Source organism: Equus przewalskii, chromosome 13 (genome assembly GCF_037783145.1).
Source record: "Equus przewalskii isolate Varuska chromosome 13, EquPr2, whole genome shotgun sequence".
NCBI lineage: Eukaryota > Metazoa > Chordata > Mammalia > Perissodactyla > Equidae > Equus > Equus przewalskii.
This window is the reverse complement of record NC_091843.1, coordinates 68,317,768-68,340,475: the sequence shown is the minus strand read 5'-3', so window position 1 is coordinate 68,340,475 and position 22,708 is coordinate 68,317,768. Positions and strand designations below refer to the sequence as shown.

The window sequence follows — 22,708 nt, the reverse complement described above, 5'->3', positions numbered from 1 at the left end:
CTTGAGCTAACATCTGTTGCCAATCTTCTTTTTTATTTTCTTCTCCCCAAAGCCCCTCAATACATAGTTGTATATTCTAGTTGTAAACCCTTCTAGTTCTGCTACGTGGGATGCCGCCTCAGCATGGCTTGATGAACAGTGCTAGGTCCACACCCAGGATTCAAACTGGCAAAACCCTGGGCCACCAGACTGGAGCGTGTGAACTTAACACTTGGCCACAGGGCCAGCCCCCTCTTCTCCACATTTTTGCATTTGTATCTTATAGAAATTTTTATTGTGATATAGGAGACTACTTTATTGATGATGACAGAAATCTTTCCAAATATCACAGGTAAACCCAAGCCTCAAGAGATTTTAGGAAATGGACAAAAATAAGTTAATGTTTATCTTTTCAATGATCTTAAGTTCACATTTCTTGCATTCTGTCAGTAAAATAAGTTGTTAACAGTCATATATTTCGTATTCCCAACGAACACATGACAGCCACAATTTTTCTCAGCATCTTCTCCATCTTACTTTATGTAGTCTCATTTTTCTTCCTTTCCAACCCTACTTGTTCTAACATATTCTCCTTTAGAAATCTTCTTATTAAAAGCAAAAACAAACTATGCATTTCTCTTTCCATAGCTCTTCTTTGATCACAACCATGAATACTAGACCTCTCTCATTTAACCGAGTGATAGCGTAGCTTTTTACATTTATTAATTCAATAAGTATCTGCAAAGCACCAACAGTGTGTACTGAGATAAGCCCCTCCACTTTTCTGTACTTTAAGAAGTTGCTTTTTAATCTCCTAAGAGAGCAAATACATAAAGGATGGCGTACCTTTTATCACTTTGAGATCTATCCTATACGAGGAGTTTGTTATCAAGGTCAAGGACTCATAAATAAGAATTCTAAATCTCAATAATTTTCCAATTAGTATATAGTTACTTTCTGCTCTACACTCTAATTCATTGCTACCATTTGCAATAGCTCCTATCTTCCTTTCATTGCTGATATCTTCACAACACAAAGGATAAACCAATTGCTTTGGTCATTTGTATTTCTTCTTTTTAAAATAAAATTTGTATTTTGATGCCCAAATAATATGTGGTATAAATACAAAAGGAGCACATAACTATTTTTTAGGATCATGATATGGATGCTCAAGAAATAAGAAATAATAGTTCTATTACTATTATATCTTTATCTTAGTTTAACTCCATAGAATAATAAGGAATTATAATTTAATTGCTCTCTTAAATATGACTAACCAATCAGAACTTAAGAGATATAGGTCAACACAGAAGCACAGAATCTTAAAGTCGAAAGAGATCACTAAATCCAAATCTTTCATTTTACAGGTAAGGAAACTTAGGTCTCAAAAGAATAACTGATTTTCCAGTGGCCAAATAGTCCCTGGAGAGCCAGACATTGAGGTCTTCTGACTTCAGATTCACTTTGCTATATGACTCCCCTTATTCAAATATATATATTTGCATTTTAATTAATATCATATATATGATATGACATTTCTTTTTTTTATAAACCATTTTTTTTAAGATTTTATTTTATTATTTTTTTTCCTTTTTCTCCCCAAAGTCCCCCGGTACATAGTTGTATATTCTTTGTTGTGGGTCCTTCTAGTGGTGGCATGTGGGACGCTGCCTCAGTGTGGTTTGATGAGCAGTGCCATGTCCACGCCCAGGATTCAAACCAACAAAACTCCACCTGCAGCAGAGTGCGTGAACATAACCACTCAGCCACGGGGCCAGCCCCTGATATGACATTTCTTAGTTACCTTGAATAGTGTTATTCATAGAATTAACTTGCTTCTAATGAATTAAATACTAAAACTCAGCCATGAGTGTTCGAACCTTAGGAGATTCATCTTTGCTTTACACCCGTGAGAGAGATACTTGGATCACTGGGGATATCTCTTTGCTCTACTTTCCGGACCTCAGAAGATCTTTCTCCTCTCCATTGCCCTGTCTCCGCCTTCAGAGAGCTGTTAAATTACATTCGTAAGGTGCACAGTGCTTTAGAGGAATTTTTCTCACCTCGTACTTATTTTACCCACGAGGTTTTAATGATTGATAAAACAATATATTGAATATATGTGTGATCTAGAGTGTAGTCCATGTCATTGATTGGCTAGAACCTCATAAATATTAAGAATGTAAACTATTGATTAAACTGATTAAGCTATTTTGTTATGTCAATGTGAGAAGAGCATCTGAAATCTCCAGCATAGTGGATTATTGTCTAACAAAATTTTCTAAAATGAGAGAAAAATATAGCTCTTGATCTCCAGAAGTAGTTTTCCAATGATGAAATTTTTTTGACTGTATGAATTAAATTAGTGCAAAAATAAACACAGCCCCATTCTCATAGCAGTCAAGAAAATTAGATGTGCCTTAGGAAATCAACAGTATATAATAAACCTCTATTTTCTCTTCAGTTCTTTTTTCTTTTTTTTTGTGGAAGTTAGCTTAAGAGAGAAACTCTAAATGGCTGCATGAAAATTCATGATGTTATTTTAATCTAATTATACTTAGAGGAAGGTAAATATGGCTATAAGACATTTATGAAGATGAGAAAATTAAAAAATATAGAGCCAAGAAACTTTATAAACAAAACCAAGTTTTTATGAGATTAAATACTTTTGTTTTAACTATTTTCACTATCAATCTAAATTTTAACAAAAATTATTTGCATATATTTTTCAAAAAGTTATTTTATTCTTCATTCTTTGCCATTAATAAATTACAATTTTGAAATATCTAAAGTGTCTTTAAATATCTCAAGTAATATCATAAAACAAATCAGACCTTATTTAATTAATTTTTACATAGTTTATAAGCCATTCCTAGGTAGTTTAAGGAGACCAATAATAATTGCATATCTCAACTCCATCTAATTTCACTAGTCACTTCTTAATTCCTTTATCCCCTATACTTTCCAGTGAAAGTTCAAAGTAAAAGTGAAAAGTTTAAATGTACTATATGTATTATACAAATATCTGTAAATGATAGAGTGACTTTTGCCATACAAATGGAATTATACATTAAATGTTGTAATAACCACAGGGAGCAAAACCAAAGTTTATGATTGACATATAATAACTTTTCAAACTGACAACATTAAGGGTTTCTGGTGTCATCCCTTTGTGAGCAAATCTCCTTACATTTGAATAATTTAAGTATTTTGATAAGTACTTTTTTCTTTCTTGATTTGTCATATATGTCAAAAGATGATTGACTATCATGCCAACAATGAATGAATAAAATGCCACACCCAGAAGACTGTGACAGAGCCTTCCACCACATAAATATATTATTTGATGAGTGCAAATGGATGATGTATGTTATTTATTTATTTAGCCTTTTTATTTATATATTTATCTATTCACTCAGTATTCATAGTTTTAGTTTGTGGCTTTCAGAGCCACAGGGATACATTAGTTTCGCTTATTATTTAATTTCCAGACTTTATTCTTGTTAATATTAATGTGAATAAACTGACATTATTACTTAGTACTGAAATGGATGGTCTGCCTTAAAAGTTGTTTCAATCCTCTTAAAATATTTTCCAGTAAAATATTTGGGATAATTCTTTCAGTAATCTGCTCATAGTTTACATTCAGCTACACATTGTGATAAATAAAGGAAATGAAATCTTGGCAATGAATTCCAAAGAACTTATTGAACTATAAGATAGAAATAGACAAATAAACAAAAACAACAACAACAAATATATATGTGTACAAACTTGGGAATTATCTGTCTTAAAATTCTTTTTAATCAAAGAAGGAAATAGAGATCTAGAGAGATGAAATAACTTGGTCAAAATCACCCAGCTTGTAAATTCTTCTCAAATTGTTGCTTTAAATTGATTTTTTTGTCTCCAAATATTGCTTTCCTTCTACTAGAATATTTAGTTGACTCTTAAGCTGAATAATATTGTAATATACCTTTACACACAAAAGGAGTAAATAATTGTTGATATTTCTACTAATTTCAACTACTCTAGAAAACCTTATAAAACATTGCATTATTCATCAAACTCAAACCATGTAGTTGTGAATATGACACATGCAAATCTGAAAATAGGTGAAATGAACAATAAAAAGAGCCTGTTTTGCCCAGTGTGCCAGTTACGCATTGCTGTGTAAGAAACTACCCCAAGACTCAGTAGCTTAAAACAGCAATGATTTGTAATTTCTCACAAATCTTTGGGTGATTCCTGTGCTGTTTTCACCTGTGTTGCTTCATGCCACTGCATCCAGCTGAGGCATTGGTGGGGTTGGGTTCGGGTGTAACACCTAGAATGTCTTGGCCTCTCTCCAGCTGTCTTTTATCCTCAAGGAGACTAGATCAGGCTACGTTTCGACACGTGATTTCTGCATTATAAGAGAATGCAAGCTCTCTCAACTGGCTCAGAAGTTGCACAGCATCATTTCTGCCACATTCCATTGGTCAAGCAAGACCCAAGGCGAGATTCAGAGGTAGAGGAATAGAATCCACCTCTCAACGGGAAGAGCAGCAATGGCACATTATGCTAGGGCTTTCAAACCTGGCCACAGTTCAATAACCATATGCAATTTACAGCATGCGTTCAAAGGGATTAATAAAACTCTATGTATTTCAAACTGGGTTTTTATGAGATAAATTTTTTAATACATGCTATGCAATTTCCCCTCTCTCTCTCAATTGTGAGATAGATGACTTCAAGACTTAAATTTAGCTCTTTGTATTCTCTTTCCTTTTTTACTTTCTTGAAGCCCCCTTCCATATTTACTTTCCTCAGAAATTTATAATGATAACTTATAAATGCATATAATGTAGGTTAATGTGACTGCATCAAACTCTAAATGTCTAAAATTAGATCTATCTTCACAGAATTCCTAACTCCCTGTCAGTGCCACCTCTTTCTCAGGTTCCCTTTCAATCAATAACTCAGAATAGTGTTTTAAATGTTGTTGGCAAATGAGCACTTTTTTCCAAATGAAACTTTACATAGAATCTCAATAAGTAAAAATATAAACATGGTAATTAGCACAAATTTATTTTTAATATAATATTTATTTATTATCATTTCAATCAATGAGAAAATTGAAAGTGTTTCAATTTGAGGAGTTGAAACTAAGGATTATTAAATTATAGTTGCTATTGTATATTAGCCTAACATCTAATGTCTTTCTGTTTGTTTGTTTTGATTGCATAATATGGGTACAATTCTAATTCAAACAGATAAGTAGCTACAACTGCTGACTTAAAATCTCAAGGTATTTTTTCATTAACCTGAAATAAATGCTTACAAAAAGTATAATAAAAATATGTGGGCTTCAAAGTTGAATCACTATCAATGTTAAAACTGCTAGCACTCCCTACAATGAATCTGAAAGACAAGCAGTACCCCCAATTATAATAACAGCAAAATATCAATGTGACACTATTTCTATGGCAAGACTTGTATTCATTTATTGTTGATAGTCATTATTCTCTTACATAAATGATTCTAAGCTTTGACTGGAAGTCATTCCACTAATTTGCCTAGATGCAGTATCATAAGAAATATCTGAGAAAATAGTCCTTTCTTCTCTGTGTTGTGCTCAGAGGGCATCGTATGAGAGATTTCTTTGATTGTGTAGCTCTTTCAGTTTAAATACATGGGCGCACATGGGTCTACGTGCACACACAGTAAGAACGCTTTCCTAATGGGCTGCAATAGTAACAGGTTCTTATCTATACAGTACAACATTTTCCAGACTTATCACATATAAAAATTGGATAAATCAAGATATTTCCAAATTCCTACTAAGGTTGGAGCAAATTCAAACCCATCAATCTGGTTTCAAAATCTTTATCAACTGGCTCCTTAATAACTTCTAACCTCATCTTTTATGTTTCAAATACACTCCACTCCTATACAATCTGTCTTATACAACAGACCAATTTCCTCTCTCTCTGCTACTCTGATGTTTCTCCTACCCAGAATGTTCTCATGGTCCTCTCTCAGCCAAAAGTATATATTTTTATATGTTTGTGTGCATGTGTCATTTGTTTTTATTTACTATGTACTTGATGCATGGTTTGGAAAAGTTGCATCTTATATAGGAGGTTAAATTTTAAAGTCAAAATTTCCCTTTAAAGCTGCTTTTAAAACTTGAACTAATTTTTAATAGCTGTTATAATCTGCTAATTCTGACACCTTTGTCATTTTCATTATTGATTAATATTTCTCCAGGTTGTGGGTCTCATTAACTGTTTTTTTATGTCTATTTTTGACTGTATACTGGACATTATGAATATTACATTATCGATTATTTAGATGTTACCACTTTCCTTAAAGAAGTATTTATTTTATTCCATCTGACAGTTAATTTACATGTATCCTTTACCTTTTTTTTTTTTTTGAGGAAGATTAGCCCTGAGCTAACATCTGCCACCAACACTCCCCTTTTGCTGAGGAAGACTGGCCTTGAGCTAACATCCGTGCCCTTCTTCATCTACTTTACATGTGGGATGCCTATCATAGCATAGATTGACACGCGGTGTGTAGCTCCACACCAAGGATCCAAACCAGTGAACCCCGGGCCACAAAAGCTGAATGTGCAAACTTAACGGCTGCACCACCAGGCCAACCCCCATATCCCTTATTTTTCAAAGCCTTTTAAAAAATAAAATCTTTTTTAGTTAGACAGCACCCTTTGTTTGAGGGCTACAATAGTCCACCACTAAAGTGTGGCCTCTTTGCTACCTATCATATTAAATGAAGTCTCCCCACACTGGCTAATTGGAATTAGAACATTTGTTCTGTGTAAGTTGTAGCAGCTGTTCAGCTCTTGGTGCCCTAGTAGTTGTGTGTCTTTATGTAGTCATTCGTTATGTGGCCTCTCAGAGTCAATTTGCACATGTTCAGCTTGGTATTCAGCCGAAGACCCAAGGTGAGTCATACACAGATTTCTGAACCTCCTTCTCTATGTAGATCTATTTTCTCTGGTTCCCTGCTCAGAAAATTCTAGCCACCTCAACAGCCCCAATTCTGATCTTTGTCCCATAGGCTAATTTTCCTGAGGATTCCTTGTAGTAATGTCTCATATTTTCATTGTCCGTCCAATCAATTATCCCCAAAATGCCATTTCCTGTTTCAATTTCAGTGGTCACATAGCCATGAGAATCATGGTTTTGTGCATGAATTTTCACACATAAGTATCAGAGACATAACATTAGATTCTTTATGCCATTAAAATTGCCATCAGAGGAAAAAAACTGGGATAAAATGAGAATTTGAACAGACTAGTATATGAGAAGCTATTGTTAGATCTCTATTTATTTACTTATTTATTTATTTACTTATATAATACCATGTTTCCAAAATAATTTACAATGGTTTATAGGGATCAATAAAGTGCAATGAGAGCAATAAATAATAGTAGATGAGAGGAAATGAAATAGATTTAAATATAAAAAATGAAATAAAGACTGAAACCAGTATAAAAATTAATACTTCATTAGTATTAGGTGTCTACAGAGGTTGGAACATATCAGTAAAGAGCATCAAGCTTTGGAATAAAGAGGCATTCTCTAGTCTCTAGAAATTAAATCTTAACTTTACTTGCCATACCAAGCAGAGTTCTTACAGGTTTATGTGTGATTTTCTCAACTTGGGATAAGAAAAACAAATGTCAGTGATTCATGAACTGAAAGCACTTCAATAAGTACATAAAAGTCGTAACTTTGTACCAGTCAGTAACTGCTGACCACAAAAGCTTTGGGTGTTACTGAACTTTATCTCACTAAGCAAGATAAAATAGTTGAGTCAACAAGAATTATTCCCTGTCTCTATAAAGCAGATGTTATAAGTAAATAACGCAAAAATAAGCCTGACTGCTTCTAAGGTAGCAGTCTTCAGGGAAAAAGGAAAAATATGTAGCAAACTCCTGCATCTGATGACAGAAAAGGAATGATAACACAAGGAAAAGATGAAGCTCTAATAGCAACCTGAGTTTGCTGCAGTAGACACTCAGGATTACTTGATAAAATCCAAAAACTACTTGAATTCTCCCCCTCCAACTACAGCAGAAGACCTAGATATTGTGAATCAGTGGTTAAAGATTTAGGACTATCACATTCATTCCAACAACATCCATCCAAACTGAAGAAGCCTAGATCACAACAATGTCTACCACTGGGAACAAGTACTGGGGATTATTGGGATAGATGGTTGATGAACCCAAATAAATGGCCCTCTTTTTTGATGGGTTTGAGGTCTTCATTCTATCAGCATATGTCAGGATATTAGGGAGATTTGAAATACACTGGTACAGTTCCCTCCTACCCCCTTGTTTCCTAACTCAGTTGTTCTCAAAGTATCGTCTGTGGAACCAAAAACAGCCCATAAGGCCCTTTTAGGGTCAATGAGGTCAAAACTAGTTGATAATAATACTGACATAATTTGTCTTTTTCACTGAGTTGACATGTACATTGATGGTGCAAAAACAATGATGGTAAAACTGCTGTCATCTTAACATGAATTAAGGTGGCAGCACCAAATTATTATATCAGTAATCTAGTAGTCATTGTATTCTTCATTGCCATGCACTCATAATTTTTTAGAAAGGAAAAACATTGTATTTCACATAACAGTGTTGTTGATGAAGCAGTAAAATTTAATTAAACTCGACCTTTCCATACATTCCTCTTTAACAGTCTATGTGACAAAATGAGAGATATAGAGAAACACTTGCTACATTCTGAAATATGATGGCCATCTCGAGTAAAAGCACATGCACAATTGTTTTAGATGTAGCTAACCTAGCTGCCTTTTTAGCAGAACATTTTACTTGAAAACACAATTGACAGACATACTACAATTATTCAAACAAGTTTTGACAGAAATTTTTTTTAAAATTAATGATGTGAACCTGTCATTTCAAGGAAAACAACTGATAATATTTGTTGCAATGATAAATTTCAAGCTTTCAATGAAAAATTAGAATTTTGGAGAATGTGGGTCTGCTATCACGTACTTGACAGTTTCCCAGTACTTAAATAATATTCTGATGAGGACACCAATGATGTTAACAGATGTGAAAATAAATTTGTCAGCTTTTGGAAGATACACATAACTCTGTTAACCAATATTTTTCCAAATAGGCAATGGATAATGTTACAAAGTTATGCATGGGTAAAGGGTAATTAAGGTGCAAGACACATCAATGTATTTCATATTTGTTGCTATGAAATATTTGTAGCTATGGATCAAGATTCTACATTATAATCAACTTTTAAGTAATCATAAATTGACAAGTTTTGGTGTAGTTCCAAAAAAAATAACCACAATTAACTTAAAGATTATTACAATACTCCTCCCTTTTCTAAGTGCATATCTGTGTAAAACCAAAACTTCTTCCTTATACTTCAAACACAACAGAACAGTTTGAATGCAGAAACCCTTATGAGAAGGTAGACATTAAAGTGATTCAAAAAATATTTAAATAATGACATTTTTCTCATAATTTTTTTATCTGTACAAAAGCCCAATGTTATATAAAATGTTTTTAAATAAAGTGTAGTAAAATTAAAATGAAGTAATCAATAAATCTTTCTCAGTTTAAAATTCTAATACAGTAAATATTGATATAGGCAACTTACATAAAGCTTTTCAGAGTTCTAAATAATTGTTAAGAGTATAAATAGTTCCTGTTTGAGAACAATTGCTCTACTTAAATTTTTACACATTTTGCATTTTACCCTAATGTTCCTGTCATTGACCAATAGTCCCACAATTTCTGTCCTTTTGCTTCAACAGCCCCTCATTCCCAAACCCTCCCAAGCTGGAGTCTCTGACCTATGATATAGACACATACAATAGACCAGCAGGTGCTTGGATCTAGTATAGGCCCCATTAGCAGCAACAAAAGCATTTTTTTTTTTTTTAGTTGAGTATCAACTAAGTTCTATTCTAGTTATTTTATCTCTCATTTCATTTAATCTTAACAATTCCTTAAAGTAGATTCTTGAATTACTTAGAATGCTTTTAGTTCCAAATAAACAAAAATTTAATAAGAGCTTGTTTTAGTTGTACAGAGTAGTTATTTTTATTTAACAAAAAATCCAGAGGAATGAGTTCGGGGTTGATTCGGCAGCTTAAAGACGTCATCCAGAACATTCTTACGCTCTTTTGCTCATTCATTTGAGATTCTTTTGCTCTTCCATCCTCAGTATGTTGGTTTCCTTCTTCGGACTTGCCTCTAATGGTCACAATATGTCTGCTGCATCTCCATGCATCACATCCTCATATGACAAGCTCCAAAATGCAAGTAATTAGGAGGGAAAAGGGATTCTCCTCATATGGTACTCTTTCTCACTTAGGAGGCAAATCTTTCACAGAACTACCACCAAGCTGGCTGATTTCTCCTTTTAATCTCTTTTGCCACATTTACCCTATCTCTAAATTAACCAGAGGAAAAGGGAACTGGTCTATCTCAGCCCATGTTGGCAATAGAAACATGTATCATCCTCTGGGGCGGTGCACATTGCTACTGAACAAATTCCAGATTCTCTTAGCTAGGAAATGGTGAAGTGTTGTTTTATATTTATAAAATATTTATATTCATGTTCTAATAGAAAACATACAGTCTCTGGATCAGAGATCACACCATTATTACACACAGAGCATCTTAGTGCTAGTTCCCCAAACTCCAATATCCACTGGGTAACATAGTGAGAGCCTGATGTTACCCTTTGCCTTCAGTGGGGCTGCACCACAGAGGAAGACCCCTGAATTTACACGATTCAGAAATTTTATAGGGCAGTTGACACATCTGTTCCTCCTTTCCTTGAAGAGAGAGAAAGAGGTGTTCAAGCTGGGATGCAAACAAATCTTTTCCTGGGAAGGAAGAGCAAAGTCTCCAGCCTCCCCAAATTGGAACCAAAACAAGTAGCCCCTGGGGGGATAAGTCTCTAAATATCTTTGAAACAATGCAGTCATGTGTCACTTAACGACAGGGATACATTCTGAGAAATGTGTCATTGGGCAATTTCATCCTTGTGCAAACACAGTAGTGTACTTACACAAACCTAGATGGTATAGCCTACTGCACATCTCGGCTATATGGCATAGCCTATTGCTCCTAGGCTACAAACCTGTACAACATGTTACTCTACTGAATACTGTAGGCAATTATAACACAACAGTAAATATTTGTGTATCTAAACATATCTAAACACAGAAAAGGTACACTAAAAATATGGTATAAAAGATAAAAATGGTACACCTGTATAGAGTACTTACCATGTATGGGGCTTGAAGGACTGGAAGTTGCTCTGGGTGAGTCAGTGACTGAGTGGAGAGTGAATGTGAAGGCCTAGGACATTACTATATACTACTGTAAACTTTATAAACATCATACACTTAGGCTACACTAAATTTATTAAAAAGTTTTTTCTTCAATAATAAATTAATCTTAGCTTACTATGACCTTTTTACTTTACAAACTTTTAATTTTTTTAACTTTTTGACTCTTGTAATAACACTGAGCTTAAAACACGAACACATTGTATAGATATACAAAAATATTTTCTTTCTTTATATTCTTATTCTATAAGGATTTTTAATTTTTTTTACTAAATTACTAAATTTTTTATTTTACTTTTACTTTTTAAACTTTTGTTAAAAACTGAGACATAAATACACACATTAGCTTAGGCCTACCCAGGGTCAGAATTATCAATATCGTTGTCTTGTACCTCCACATGTTGTCCTACTGGAAAATCATCAAGGACAGTAACACTCATGGAGCTGTCATCTTCTATGATAATAATGCCTTCTTCTGGAATAACTCCAGAAGGACCTGCCTGAGGAGGTGGCACTTTTTTCAGAAATATATCCATGGTGGTTTGCTTGGTTTGTTTCTATTTTTTATCATAGATTTACTTGTAAGCAGATAATGCACCACAAACATCTCTCTTTATTAACAAAAATCTTTTAGTGTTGGGGTCCATGTTTTCAAACTTTTTAAGGAGCTTGTTTAGGTCTGCAAAAGCTTCTGCTTAACCCTTCACTGTGAATTTTCTCAAGGGTCCTTGTTTTTCTTCTCACGCAGTTTCCTTTTCTCTTGCCTATTCTTCAGCTATGTATTCCTGCTCCAGTTCCAACAATACCTCATTAGTCAATTCCTCATGAACTACCTCTAGGAGCTCCTCAACGACATCCTCATTCATACTGAGGTTAAAGTTGTTTGCCATCTCAACCACAGTCTTCTTGATTTTTGCAAATCCTCATCCTTGGCAAATCCTTTGAAGTCACAGACGAATCTTTTGAGTGTCTTCTTTCATATGCCATTCAAACTCTCCTTGGTGACATCACCCCAAGCCCAACCAAGGTTCTTGATGCAGTCTCATAGCTATTGTAATCTTTCCAGAATTACATCAGTGCCTTCCCCTCAGCTGCAGCAATAGCCTAAGCAAAGATCTTCCTTGGGTAATAGGCCTTAAAAGCTACTATAACTCCTTGATCTATTGGTTGTATCAAAGAGGTGGTGTTTGGAGGGAGAAACACTGCTTTTATACTGGGATGAAGATCATCAATAAAAGAAGGATGTCTGGGACCATTATCAACAATAAGCAAAATCTTGAAAGGTATGTACTTTTTTCCATTTTACCAGCATAGCAATTCAGGAGGGCATCTTGGAAGAGGAGGTGGGCCATTCATGACTTCTTATTATTTCTGTAGTATAGGCTTATTGATATGCTTGAAGAGAGTTCTCACTGTGCCAGATCACAAAGGGTTTCAATTTGAAGTCTGCAATATTTCCCCTAAACAAGACTGTTATCTTGTTTTTAAAAGCCTTGAAATCTAGCATTGACTTGGTCTTATGAATGAAAGTCCTTTCAGGGATCTGTTTCCAGAAAAGGATGTTTCATCCATATTGAATATTTGCTCTGGTAAGTAATTTTCCTCCACAGTCAGCTTATCTAGAGTTTCCAAAAATTCTTCAGGTGCCTTCACATCAGCACTTGCAGACTCATCACTCACTTTCACATTATGTAATGAAAAACAATTCTTGAATCATTTAAATCACTCAGAGCTAGCAGTAAATTCAACAGCAGTCAGTTCCAACCTTCCCTTTCAACATCACAAATTTTTTGCTTTGATTGTGATCATCATGGTGCTGAAAGCGATACTCTTCTGTGTCTGGTCTTCAATCCAAATTATCAGAAATTTCCCTATGTCTGATATAGGCCCTTCTTGAATTTTTGTTAACCTCATTGCCTTCAATGAAGCAGATTCTTTATTAACTTCCATCACTTTGTTCTTGTTTTTCAAGATTGTAGCTATGGTGGATATGGGAGGTGCCTGACCAGCAAGCAATAACCATCACTGATTTTCCACCTACGTAGTCCTTCATCACTTTTAATTTCATTTCTAAGTCAATCACTCAACATGGCCTCTTAATGTCAACAATAGCAATGGATTTTGTATGCTTGAGGGTCACAATGAACAAAACAACATGAGACTAAATCAAGCACAAGAGAAAATGATACGATCAAGAGACACGGCAAACACAAGATATATGAGGCTGCTGCCAGTGTAACACAGCACACTGTTTTACAGTAAACTTTTCTTTTTATAAGTAGAAAGGGTACACACTAAAATAATGATAAAAAGTATAGTATAGTATATACAGAGACCAGTAACATAGTAGTTTATTTTCATATCAAGTATTATGTACTGTACATCATTGTATGTGCTACATTTTTATATGACTGGCAGCACAATAGGTTTGTTTACACCAGTATCACCACAAACTCGTGAGTAATGTGTGACGTTCCAAGAGCTATGACGTCACCAGGTGACAGGAATTTTTCAGTTCCATTATAGTCTTATGGGACCACTGTCGTATACGCAGTTCATTGTGGACTGAAACATTGTTATGTGTGCATGACTGTACACCACCCCAAACTTTCAAAGCATGTTTGCTATTAATCATCCTTTAACAAGTTTTCCAGTGAGTTTTGTTTAGAAAGTCTACACCATGCACAAATGTGGGAAGAAAGTATGGAGAACTGCCTTTTAACAATGGCACACCATCATTATCTCTGTTTTACAGACAAGGTGGGTAGAGCTCAGGGATGGCAAGGAACTTACCCAAAGTAAACCCCAGCTCAAATCTAGATGTTTTTGATTCAAAAACCCTTATTCTTTCACGGATGCTATACTACTTTTTGTAACATATGGCAAGGGAGGGGGAAAGGGAAGAGATAAATGGATTCTGGAATCCTAAGTTATAATTCCAAAATATTTTACTATTAAAAATACGGTTCAAGTTATAATTTGACATCTTTAGTTGTGTTTCAGACTCTACTTGGAACCAAATCATGATTTCTAACATTGAATACATGTGAAAATATATTCCTGATAGCAACTAAGCAAACTATAAGTGAACTTTGAAAAACATCTGTTTTAAAGCTGTGAGTGTTTATAGCTGGACACCTTTGTTTCCTTAAGTATGAATTGAGAGAATACTTTTGATTGTGAAGCAAATACCCCATTTATAAGATATAAGTACAAAGGGACTTTTTGTTGAAACAAATTGTCACAACATATAATATAAACACACATACAACATTATTTTTCTACCTTTAAATGTGGCTGCTATTGACCACTTAATACAGCAACTCCTACAGTTATTGGTTGTCATGAAATGAAGGGCTGCAAATAGTTTTGTGTTTTTTTTTCAAAAGAAACCTTAGGCAATTCAAAGTAATAAGATACCAAATAGAATGCCACAAACCGAGGTATTTTTTAATCCTCCATAGCTTCTGGGAGATTTTGTCCTTTGTAATTCAGCCTGTGCTCCACTGACACTGTTTTCATAAGTCAGAGAGAGCTGTTGTTGTTCAACTTAATGTCGAATATTATATGAAAGTATTTCCCCAAGATTATTATGCTGAAGAGTTTATATGTAATAAAAGTTACTTATGTTTTCTTTTAAATTTATGACAGTATAAAATACTAAAATCACACATTTGGAAGAAGGAGAAAGAAAAATGCAAATGAAATACCACAAAATTGTATACAAGTTTGTCACTTGTCTTTAAAAAAATAGCCAGAATGATTGAGACGAGCTTCACGTCCAGTTGGTTAACAGAAATTGTCTTGCTAATTTATATATATATATATTTGGTGGTCTTCTTTTAGAAGATTGTTCTAATTTTAATCCTCACTTTTGGAGATAAATTGTGGCTGCTAATACATGAATCTTTTGATCATTTTAGGAGAAAATCTCCTGTTTATTATTTTTTAATAAAATTTTCCATCCATTGTGCCACATTGGCATGCATAGTGCATTTATTATTACATACAAGCTTATGATATAAACCACAGAGTGCATTTATTCAGACTTACCTGAAAGCTTAGTTTATTTGAAGAATTTTATTGCCAGAAAATATTTGCATAAATGAATCTGGAAATTCTGAGGAATATTGATAATTTTATTTCTGGTTTTATAGGGACTGCTTGCCTCAGTCAGTAAACTAAGTGATTAAGACCTAATCAGTTCACAATATGTACAGTCCCTAACATATTTCAATGGAAATATAGGTTGCAGAATAAAAATTTAAAAGTCTAAAAGCTGTAAGTGTAGGGAAAAAAAGAAAACTTTAAAAAATAAGTAAGAAAACACAAAGAGATAAAAATACAAATAATTAGAATTTTGGAGTAAAATCCTTGGGGCACTTAAGGTGTTGAGCGATTGGAAAACAATTCAAACTGAAGATGAGACAGAGTGTACAGTCATGACTGAAAAGTCTTCCCACATTAGGCTCTCTTTGGAACCATTACTGCTTCTAACACACTAAACACGGGAACACACGATCCTGCTCTGTTGCTTATCTAGTTTGCAAATGCCGGCTGCCTGACACAGACACAAGTTAAAAACATTTGTTTTACCATCATATAACAAAACATTACTGGGTGAAATTTTTTGCTTAATGTTTTCTGCAATCCTGGATTAAATTTTAATATGCCAAAAAAAGTTCATAAAAAATATATATATACGCTATCTGTTAGACAATTAAATACAAATATCAATCAATTAATCAATTAGATATAAATGTTAAATATATGCAATACTGAAAAAAGAGGTGATTGGGGCTCGCCCAGTAGTGTAGCAGTTAAATTCACATGCCCTGCTTCGGTTGCCAAGGGTGTGCAGGTTTGGATCCCAGGCACAAACCTGTGTATGGCTCATCCAGCCATGCTGTGAGGAAGATTGCCACAGATACTAGCTCAGCAGCAATCTTCCTCAAGCAAACAGAAGAAGATTGGCAATAAATGTTAGTTGAGGGCCAGTCTTCCTCAACAACAACAAAAAAAAGAGGTGACATTTTCAAGAAAAGCTTCTAGCTATTTCCATGATTTTAAGATGCTGTATATTGTAAGATACACCATAAATTTAATAAGAGAGTTTTTAATAAAGTGAAACACGTCAAATACCTAAATTGAAATATTCCTTCTGATTTTAGATGCATTAAGAATAAAAGTGTCTTAGATTCAAGAACTTTTAGAACAAGTAAGGTTGTTAGATTAAGCAAATAAAAATGCAGGATATCTAGGTAAATTTGAATTTCAGATGAATGATGGATAGCTTTTTAGAATAAGTATGTTCCAAATACCATATGGGACATACCTACATCAAAACAAAAATTAACTGTCACTTATCTGAAATTCAGATTTAACTGGGCAATTTGCAGTTTATCTGATACTCTAGAGATAAGACCTTACTTCACCTTCTCCAGCTGCTTTTTAACTGAGAGCTTTCTCCAAATATCAGTTTTGATGATAGCTGGTCTTGCTACATCGTGTGTTTCTATAATGCAAATGACTCTACTTGCTATTAGTATAAAATTAATATTACATGAAATTCATATTGAATGATATATGATTTTTTTCCTAGAGTATTTATATATTGTGGTACCACTAATAACATCTGAAAACAAGATGCAAAATATAGAAACGTTATGTTAGTTTTCTATTTCTGCTTAAGAAATTACTATAAACAGTGGTTCACAACAACACAAATTTATTGTCTTCTCAGGTTTGCAGTAGTAGTTGTTGCTGTTGTCGTCATCTGACACAGATCTTGTATCTCACTGGGCTAAGATCAAGGTGTGTACAGAGCTGCATTCCTTTCTGGAGGCTGTAGAAGGGAATCTGTCTCCTCACCTTTCCCAGCTTCTAGAGTCTGCCCACACTTCTTGCCTTGAGGTCCCCTCACTCCATCTTCAAAGCCAACAATGTTGTATCTCTCTGATCTTTCTTCATCTTCACATCTCCCTCTGACTACAGCCAGGAAAGAGTCCCTGCTTTTATAGATTCATGTCATTAGATTAGGGTCACCCAGATAATCCAGGATGATCTCCCAATTTCAAAGTCTTTACATGTAAGGACTCCCAGTTTGCCATGGACGTTAATATATTTACAAGTTCTGGGGATTAAGACGTGGACATCCTTGAGGGCCCATTATTCTGCCTACCACACATGGCTAAATTCCAGCCAGCACTGAGGAACGTTGACCGTGCCACCAAATGTTGTTTGTCTTGGCTTAGTTTGGCCACTTGCTCTGTCTTTTTTACCTACTTCTCCTTGATCTTTGTTATTTCTTCTTGTCTGTGTAACTTCACATCTTTCTTCATACACCTTTCATTAAGCTTCTTACTTTTTTTGTTTTTTAAAATCCTATGTTTATTGCACAATCTATTACTTTGTTAGGAATTTGCCTTTTTTAAATAATCTGTCAGTGTTTAAAATTTGGATGTTTTTGGTTCATGTTAGTGCTCCAGTTACAATGTTGCAAAGAGTTTGATGGGTTTGCCCCAATCCTATCTTTCATATCAGCCTTATTTGCAGCGCACAAATTTGCAGAAGGTAAGGGTTTTCAGGAATGTATATATCACATTATGAAATGCATGTATTTTGTTTCTCTCTTTATTCTTTCCATGAAAGAGAAGTAGAACATCCTTTCTTGGCTTCTTGCATCTCCTTGGAAGGCAATGAATCCTAGATCTACATCTCCATTCTTACTTTTTGCACTAATATCAGTTTGTAGTCTTCAATGATATGCTTAGTGTTTTCACTTTTTTCATTGTCATGACAAGTTACCTGAAAACTGAACTTTTAATTTTCTCCTCTATTGATGAATCAGCTTCCCTTCCATTCACTCTTCTACTTTCCAACACTCAACTCTTACAGTTAATTACTACTTGTGCTAACTGTGCCCATCTAACCTAGACTTAGTCACCAAATACCTTGATATTTCTGCCTTTGAAACTCTTTCATGACAAATTCCAGCCTCTAATGCCATGCTCCCCACAGGTTGGTCCACACATCTCTAATGGTTCACAAAATTATTTCACTTATTAAAGAGATATTTTTAATATATACATTTTTATGGTTACTCTCTTTTATGCTAAGTAATATTGATGTATTTTTTTATGTAGGGGAGGAAAAAGTTTCACTACACTCTCTCAGGGTCCCTGACTGGGTCTGAAAATCAAATTGACAAAGACAGATTAACAGGAGAAAAGCATACAACTTATTTAATATGTTTTATGTGACATGGGAACCTTCATAAGGAAATAAATACCCAAAGAAACAGTTAGACCCAAGTATTTTTATGCTAGGTTTGATGAAGAGTGGGCAGTCATCTAGGAATATGTTAGGTCAGAGGGTAGCAAACTGGGGGAAACTTAGCAAGATCTGTTCATTTAGATTCTTCTTGGCATCCTTTTTTCTGCGGAGATAAGGATGCTCCTTTCTTCTGGGTGTAGGGAGGGCACATCTCTCATGAGGGTTTTATGGCCTGTTTCAGGGGAGAAGGGCAGGGAAAAGATAGAGAGACTGTCCCTCTCCTACTGTTTTCTCAAACTCCTTCAACTTAAAATATTCAATATGCCAAGGTGCCATATCTTGTGGTAGCATGTCCTGAACCCCACCATTAGTGATATGAAATCAACTTTTGAAATAAAATTGTCAAAGCTTTAAAAGTTACTTAATTTAAAAAACTGTATCAAGTATTATAAGTAGGGGCCCAGCCCCATGGCCAAGTGGTTAAGTTCAAGTATTATAAGTAGTATGCAAATATTGCAAAATTTGTGATGGTTGTATATGACAGAATAAAAGTTAAGAAACTGCTTAACAAATGGGGTTCAGATCCCTTTCCCATTCCTACATTCTATGTTCTATCATGGGCAACATGGAAGCACCAGAGAAACACAGTTAAGATATAATAATAGGAGGCAAAATTTGAATATGAAGAGTAGAAAGATTGCAAATAGCCTTGCAATATGGCAAAAACTCTTAGTCCTTTGCTCTCTCTTTAAATCTTTCATCTGTTTGCCTCTTTTTCAGATTCTTTCTCCTCTTCAGTGACTGATGTGATCACACAGATCTTGGTAATGCCTCTAAACTAGGAGTTGATGTTCCACTTGAAATGCAAAAAGGGTTAGAAAGAATTTGGGGGCAAAGGAGGGAGCAAGAGGGAGCAAGCAGAATCTTAGACCAACTACCGCAATTGGCCATAGGGAAATAGAGCCATTCTTTTTCCCCCTTCTATTCTCTTCTTGTTTCGCTCATAGCCAGAGTGGTAAAACCAAGTATGCTAAGATCCTAAGGTTGCAGGTCTAGCATGTGTTCTAGAGCAGTTTGTTCAGTCCATCTCACTCTTTAGCTTAGATATTAAGCTGAAGAGACAAAAAATTATGTATTTGCAGACCACGTATGTTCTGACTCATTGCACTGCATTTGGAGGTAGGATAGTCATTAGTGGTTAGGAGGCAGGCATCTATACATATTCTATATTCTTTGCAATATAGCAAATATAACAATAGCCCTGATATGTTATGGATTTGGGAATCCTGATCCTATGAACACTCTGATTTCAAGTCAGGAGTCACAATTAACACTATGCACTGCTTTATTTTCACTGTCATGAACGTCATTGAGGTTCAAGTTCTTATTAATTCATTTCTGATTTACTAACAAACCTGAATTACTAGTTTTCTTCTTCTGCAGACAACTACTCTGTACATTTTTAAACCGGATTTCCTGTGATAGATTATCTTTTCCCCATTGCACTTGATTTCATTATACATGCAAATATGGATTCTTCCTTGAAATTTTGACTTCATCACTTAAATCTTCCATAACTCTTTTCTGCCCTTTGATTAAAAAAAAAAAATCATATCTATTTATTAGATTGGTGTCCAAGCAATTCCCCAATCAAGTTCTAGTCTACCTCTCCAACATAATCACCACCACCATCATCATAATCAACTGTGCCAACAGCAATGGTTATCGCATGCTTATAATATGCACGGTGCCATGCACAATTGAGAATTACAAAGAAGTATGAAATATCGTTCAAGGCCTATAAGTTTATTTAATCAGGTAGAGATTTCATGTAAAATGATATATAAATTGGAGGATAATATAAAATAAGTACTAAGTGAAGGACACAAATAGCAAATGCTACAAAGGTTTGAAAGAAAGAGATCAGTATGGAAGCCTTCACACATCTGGAGGGTTTAATCACTACCCTCTCCAATGAGACAGCCCATTCCTCTGGCCAGGTCAGCCTCCTCACCTTTGTTGAATAGTGAAATGCTCAAACACTTAGTGCTGTGTTCATTCCACTTGGCAAAGCACTCTTAAGCCTCACTATCTTATCAAACTTTAATACTTAATTTCAATTTAACTTGTATTTTCTAATCTATCAGTCAAAACTTAACTAATTCTACACAGTTTTGTTGCACAAAGTATATACTGCCACTAGGTATAACCGGAAATATTCTTCTGGATTAAGCAGCATGTCTTTTCATGGTCTTGGTTACGTGAGAGAAAAAATAATATGTGTTTCTTTTTGGTTTATGCATTTTGCACAAAATTAAAATATTTTACTACAGCAAGTAAATTAAAACAGTAGCTACTACTGCTAAGTATTTTTAAATAGAATGGGCAATGCATACATATATGTGATATATGTATTATCATATGACATTTCACATATATCAGATTAAATTGCTCTTGATTTTAAATTAGAGAATTTCTGAGAGAAGATTTTAAGACAATTAACTAATAAAGAAATTCTCAATTTTTGAGAAGGTACTCTTTACCTAGATAATTTTAGAAATGATGCTTTATGTAAAACCAGATTTTCACGTTTCTTAGACTGCAGAATACCAAAAAAAAAAAAAAAGGAAACTTTCAACTGTGAGAACAAAAGAAATGAAAAATTCAGAGGCTTTTATTTTGCTATTCCTATGTTTTAAAAGCTGTTGTATTTTGGCAGTCTTAAATTCTATATATTACTAAGACAGAAGTTCAAATATTGCCAAGAACGACCTTTAAATTTCAGTTTCTCCTAAAACTAAAGAATATGTTTTAAATCTCCCATTTCTTTTTCCATCAGTCTCAGTTTAAGCATCTTATGGTGCTGTTATGACCACCATCTTCTTAGAATCTGGACTTTTCCCTATACAGAAATAAAATGAGGTTCCCACAAAGCGAAATAGTTGTTCGGTATGCTTGCCAATATTCTTGTGGAAGAAGTAAGTGGAGGGATATCTACGACACTCAAATTTAAATCCAGAAATAAAAAATTCTTGACATTTCATAAAATTGAAAGGGTTGATCATGGTTTCATAAAACTCATTGATTTTATTATAGTATTCTCAGCTTTTCCAAAGTCTTGCTACTAAACTTAACTGTAATGGTTCCTTGTGGACTACTCAGTATAATATCCTGAGTGAAGATACTGTGATTTTAGTGTTTGCATCCTGCTCAAACTTTCTTAAATTTCTACTTTCTTTAACAACACTAGTTTACAAAGTTGCTTTAAGTTAAAACCTTCAAAGCAATCTCATCTATAAATTTTTTCTCTCAAACTGTCTTACAAATCATCTTTACTAAATTATTATATGCAACAGACCTACCTACCTTCATAGATAGAGAAGTGTAACTTATTATGAATGTGAGTGTTTAGTGATGCCTTGAAAGTGGTACTTCCTTTCCCCCTATTTTGGCTTTCAAATGACTTGGTAGGAATCAGCAAAAGCATAGAAATATTACTGAGTTTCTGCTTGGCGACCTTATAAATGACTCCTATGATAATTTGCTATGCCCTGGGGGCTACTGTTAATGGAGTTGTGATAATGGCAGCCAGGGGAAAATCAGCCTAGCTCTTTAAGGCATGACTAACTTCAATTTACTGGGGTAAGTTTCTAAGGCGGTCTCCCCTGAATTAGCATTGTCTTACTCAGAGAACACATATTCAGCATCTCCTACTGTAGGTCAAGTGAGGACTTTTCTCTGGGAAAGAACACATGTAATTTGACTGAGAATATGCTGGGTTGTGTGGAATTGTGTTGGCCACTCTGCCCTACTATCCCCTTCTATGTTCTCCTTTTATCCTAGGAGCTAGAAGACTGGGACCTGCATTTTCAAAAATTCCTGCCAGTATGTCCTAAGTTAGATTCCGCCAATGAGAGGAACTAGTATAATTTTGGAAAGCATAGGAAAAGGAAAAGCAATTATTATTCTTGTGGCTGTGGCTGGCAATTACCGAGGCTTCCACATCAAGATTTTTCCAACAGCTTACTGATGTCTTCCAAAGAATCGCCTGCCTTTGGGCAGTGGGCAGTGAAATCAATGGCAGTCG

The 22,708-nt window shown here is 34.6% G+C and overlaps 1 long non-coding RNA gene across 2 annotated transcripts in view; it reads right to left on the bottom strand.

The window, feature by feature from the left end:
* Window positions 1–8,635: 8,635 nt before the first annotated feature.
* Window positions 8,636–22,708, bottom strand: part of LOC139075141 (uncharacterized) — a 57,308-nt gene continuing 43,235 nt past the window's right edge. For both annotated transcript variants that reach the window (XR_011525242.1, XR_011525243.1), the window contains exon 4: window positions 8,636–10,296. This is a non-coding gene — a long non-coding RNA (uncharacterized lncRNA). The remainder of the gene's footprint in view (window positions 10,297–22,708) is intronic.